General features: G+C 33.8%; 1 long non-coding RNA gene across 4 annotated transcripts; it reads left to right on the top strand.

Annotated features, from left to right (window-relative positions):
* Positions 1-1679: 1679 nt before the first annotated feature.
* LOC110713101 lies at positions 1680-4324 on the top strand. 4 transcript variants are annotated; one of them, XR_002509761.1, is made up of 7 exons: positions 1680-1779; positions 1974-2000; positions 2364-2438; positions 2555-2603; positions 2693-2757; positions 3199-3240; positions 3353-4321. It is a non-coding gene; the product is annotated as an uncharacterized LOC110713101 (long non-coding RNA). The 4 variants fall into 4 exon arrangements; XR_002509760.1 differs by having other exon boundaries at positions 1974-2438; positions 3353-4324; XR_002509759.1 differs by having other exon boundaries at positions 1680-2000.
* The last annotated feature ends 1124 nt before the right edge of the window (positions 4325-5448 follow it).

Here is a 5448-nt window from a genome sequence, read left to right as displayed (position 1 = left end):
CGATATATTATAAGCCCAACTCCGATGAATAATGAGGAAGTTATGGATTAAAATATATTAGGCCCAATAATTTTACATGTGGCCCAATGATCTAGAGGAGGACCTATTAATTATTATTCCTAAAGTAATTAGGATTGATTTTAATTTTCTAGGCATATCTAGATGGTTCTTTTTAATTCTAATAAGATTAGGATTGATAATTGTATTTTATAAAGATGTTTTATTTTAAATAAAATATATTATTTGAACCAAATATGATTTTAATCTCCTTAACGTGGAATTACCTGTTTAACCGGTTTAAGGACATGATTCCGCGTACAAAAGAGCGTTGTACTTTTGAATTAGCGCGAGACAACAGAGTTGTCGCCTGGCGTTAAAAGCTGTCGCCTAGCGATGCAGCTGTCGCCTGGCGCTACCCTTGTCGTTTGGCGCTGACTCCTGTCGTTGGCGACAGGAGGTATTTTATTCCGAATATGACTTGCTTTGATCCCGTGATAATTGTTTCTATAAATTGGGGTCGTATCTCCCCGTTTTTAATAATTCACAATCATCATTCACAACCATCATCTCTCTCTCTAAAAGCTAGAAGCTTTCTCTCTCTATTTTTTGTCTAAACCTTCCCTCTCTCAAAATTCCTCATTCAATAGTTCTAGACACACCTAGCCAAGTTCGAAGTTGCCTTCGTCTTAGACGTGAAAGGTTTGATATTTCTGAGGGTTTGGTCCCAAATCCGTATTTAAATTATGTAAATGTTTATTATTTTCCTTGAAATTACTAACATATATATTTTGTTATTAGAAAGAGGTACAAGGTATCGAAGTAAGTACTTGTAGGGAATATTTCAAGCATTACCCAAAAGTTGAACCCCACTGTGATCATACACTTAAGCATGGTGGCGTTCAAAGGGAAGGAAGCTAGAGTAAAAGAGTCGCCAATAAGTTTTAGGAACTTGTAAACCATTCACAGGGTGAAGGTTACTCCCTTTGACGATGCAGGAGATCGTCAACTCCAATAGGTCTGGAACCATGACTGGAAGTTCTGGGATGAAGGTACAAATCCAATCTAAAAGAGAAAGAACCTGCCCTAATAATAAGCCTCTACTTTATTCTTCTAGTATTCATGTGTGCTTTCTGACTAACATGCAATCAATAGGTTTACGCTAAACTTGTTTAATCTATGTTGGTTGAATATTAATGCACAAACAAAATTATTATTGGCGATCACTTGAATTATAATCATATTAACCCTAAACAAGATTATTAAATATCTTATTAAGCGTGATTACAAGCACAAATTCCGTTTAAACATGCACAAAAAGGCGTGATCAAACAATAACAATAAATACAGAATTTTGTTTGAGAAAAGCTAGTTTAGAAAAGAGAGAGAGTATCAAGAATTTCTTGATCAGAGTTGATGATTGAAAAAACTGAGACATGACCTCTATCCCTAATCCTTTAAAAAGTGGGAACTTCTCTAACATGAAAGGAATAGTGTTATGAGTCTAAAGTCAATGAAATTCACTATTCATAACTTGCTAAATTGCTAGAGTTTGACAATTTTGCATTTGGGTGCAATTTCATTTAATTTGTTGAGTCATCAAATTATACTTTTTCCTTAATTTCCTCCATTCCATTCATATCCTTCTTCTTTCACGCTCTTCCATTCTGCTTTTGATTAAAAAAAAAAGCATTCTCTATCTCTCTCCCCCACTCTCTATCTCTCCACCATTGAAGTTGCACTCTGAGCCTTCTCTACTCCACCATTGACGCAAATTCTGCGGTAAGATGTTTATCAAGTTATGAAATTATAAGTTTGAGCTATTAAAATGAAATTAAATTAATATATAATCTGCAATAGCATATTTAAAACCTTCCTACTGTCCTGCATCGCACTAGACGAGGCTCTAAAACTTGCATTTCATTAACGCTTTTTTCAAACTTCCAACATTGCCTGAATCTCGGTTTTGCTGCTAGCTACAAACCTTACCTCCATTAACAATGGTATGTCCAAATTCTCTCTCCTCTTCCTCTTTCTTTTCTATATTAAGGGTTTTACTCTGCAATTCTTGGCCAAAACATGTTAGATTACCTCTTGTTTTTGTTTTTGTTTATTTTGATTTTAATTTTTACTCACTGTTGGTGTAAATATATGTGTATGTTTGCTAATTTAGCTGGAATCTGGTTCAATTTAAGTGTTTCATGTTAATTTATTATTAAGGTTTTTAATTTTAGGGTGTGTTTTTAATTTGAAATTTTGGGATTAAGAGTGTAAATTGGGAATTTTTCATGAAATTCTAGGGTTATAATGACGGAATATACATGTTTGTGGTATTTGTTTGGATGCTGAGGGTTTTGTATTTATAGGCGGATCCTGAATTGGATGCCATCAGACAAAGAAGAATGCAGGAGCTGATGGCACAACGTGGCGGAGGTGGTTCGGTATTAACTCGATCAATTGTGTTGATTTGTTCTCTAGATTTTTCAAGCTTTTGTGTGATTTATTTGTTGTTGCACCCTGTATAGTATTTTACTGACTGTATCCCTCATTCAATTAGGGAAGTCAGCAGAACCCTGAACAATAGAAGGCTCAAGAAGGGGAAAAATGTATGATTAATTTGAGAGTTAATGTTTGTTTGATGTGTTTTTCTAATTTGTGCTAAATTTCTTGGTTTGTTTGGCATTATGAAATGAAGCAAAGCTAAAGAATGAAGGCAGATAATGCTTGCTCAGATTCTTTCCAGTGAAGCACGCGAAAGACGTAAGCTTAGATAACAAATTAATATGATGTTACTAATTTTGCATTTGGGTGCAATTTCATTTAATTTGTTGAGTCACCGAATTATACTTTTTCCCTAATTTCCTCCATTCCATTCATTTCCCTTCTTCTTTCACGCTCTTCCAGTCTGCTTTTGATTGAAAAAAAAAAAAGCATTCTCTATCTCTCTTCTCCCACTCTCTATATCTCCACCATTGAATTTTTACTCTGAGCCTACTCTACTCCACCATTGACACAAATTCTGCGGTAAGATGTTTCTCAAGTTATGAAATTATAAGTTTGAGCTATTAAAATGCAACTAAATTAAGATTTGTATTGTGGAATTTCAGCTATTTTTTATCACTCACCAAATATCAATTCGCCAATAGAGTTCATTCTTAATATCATTTTAATTTTAGTTTGTGTTTTTTGTCTTTTGCCTAGGATGATGATGCTTCTGTCCGAGTTTCGATCTCTTCTATTCCGGTTAGGGCTTTTGATTGTCTTTTGATTATTTTTGTATTATTTGAATTCAATTTTGTGATTTTTAAGTGTTGCTTGGATCAGATTTTTTATTTTGTTGTTTTATGAAATGTAGGACGTTGGAGGAAAAGCTAGAGATTCTGAAGTTTTCTATGGTTTTAGCAATGAAAGCAGTAATTTCATGAGTATGTGTTCTTTTTCCTAGCTTCTTATTTCAATTCTTTTTATTTCATGCCGATAAATTCAGTTTCTATTGATGAGTTTATTTTATATATATTTTATTCCCCGTCCCACGGTCATATTTGTGCTTTTTTGAGCTCTGCGAAGCTATTTTTATTATTAATATATGTTTTCTAGTGTTTTTGTAGAGTTGGTATTATTTTGTAGGAATTTGCAGAATTATGTCAATTCCCGAGCTTATTGAGCCATTACAAAGACATTGGAGTTTGATCAAATTTTATGACCGCATATTTTAAGCCTAAGATCGAGCTAATTAAATTTAGTTTGGTGATTAAGAGCTCGATACATGAGAAGGTCCGAGATTTCACAAGTTACTATCACAGACCAATTAAGGAAGGAAATTGGGCCAAAAGCGAAGGGGCCTGAGCTGGCAAATCCAAGCAAGTAAGAAAGAGGTTGCTGGGCGTGAAGACTACTGGGCCTGCAAATTCCTTGGGCTTTACTCTAGTTAATTCGCTGATGTGGGTTTCTGACTTCTAGGGGCCTTTGCTCCAATTTCACGCAACGTTAATGATTACCCTTGGAGGAATTAGAGTTTGACTGGGAAACAAACTCCTTTTCCTTTAAAAGGATGGAGTTAGTTACGGATGAGTAGTTTTAAGTTTTAGCTTTTTTGTTACTTTAATTTTAGTCTTAGTTTTAATTATAGTTTTTTTTTCCGTAACTTGCTTTAGTTAGCCTTTTAATTTGCATGCTGAGGATTTTAGTTTAGTAATTTTATTCGCTTCGTCAATTTTGTTCCTTTATTAGACTTCGTTTTAGTTTAGCTTGAGATTTCAATTTACTTGCTTTCTTGTTTTGTTATTATTAAAATTAATATGCTTATTGTTATTTTCTTAATTTTGTATTTCATATTATTGTTTTTATTATGCTTAATTTAATTGCTTTGTTTAGCTTAATTTTAATTATGTGTGAGTAGTTTTCTTGCTAAGGTTTGTGGGGATCTATAAATAATATGAAGGGGTAATTTATTGTTGTTAATTATCAATGCTAGATTAATTTCCTATTGATTGATTTAATGCCCTGTGACTAGATTAGGCCTGATCTTTTATGCATGAGTTTGAAAATATTGATTCGAGATTCGAGAGATGAGAATTGATATTTAGGTCTAGTTTCAATAGGCAGGTTAATTTAAAAATGGTTAAGTCGAGATTCGAGAGATGAGATTTAATACCGGTAGATTAATTCTGTGATTGTAATACGTAGCAAAAGCCCGTAATGATCTGATTAATTGATGCATTGATGTTTGATTATTATGTTTTACCCTAGAATATTATTTATTGGTGACCCTATGCCCTAGGTCTTTTATTCATTGTTTCTCCTCCTACTTTAATTCTTTTCCACTTTTACTCTTAGTAGTTTAATTTCCCTTCGATAATAATAATTTGTTACTCTATAATCTAGATTATATTAATTAATTAGGAATAAAATGACTCGTTTCCCAGTGGATTCGACCCTACTTCCCTGTCTATTTTATTTAGTGGTTTAGGAATTACTTTTGATTAGGTGATACGACTTCAGCCTGTCAAAATTTGGCGCCGTTGCCGGGGAGACGGTTTTATTTTTATTTCTGATTAATTTTTTTAGTCTAGATTATTATTTTTATTTATTTTTTTCGTCTCATAGAACGTAAGTTCTTTGGGACAGTTTTTCATATTTATTTGTTTAGTACAGATGAAGAATCAGATATGACTACACCACCACCACCTCCTCCTGTTCGCAAGCTTAGCAACTACTCGCAGCCGAAGCTCACAGATTTCCCGCACCTTACTCCCACTCCGGCTCTAGATGGAGTTCAATTTGAGATCAAACCCCAATTTATCACTATGATAGAGAGGAAGCAATTCAGTGGAGCTAAGGGTGAAGATCCTAATCTTCACGTTGCAGATTTCTGCCAGTATTGCAACACCATTAGACAAGCCGGGGTCACGCAAGACCAAATTAAGGAGATTCTTTTTCCCTTTTCTTTAT

Source organism: Chenopodium quinoa, unplaced genomic scaffold, assembly GCF_001683475.1.
Source record: "Chenopodium quinoa cultivar QQ74 unplaced genomic scaffold, ASM168347v1, whole genome shotgun sequence".
Lineage (NCBI taxonomy): Eukaryota > Viridiplantae > Streptophyta > Magnoliopsida > Caryophyllales > Amaranthaceae > Chenopodium > Chenopodium quinoa.
Note: the sequence above shows the minus strand (reverse complement) of the source record. Positions and strands in the feature narration are given on the sequence as shown.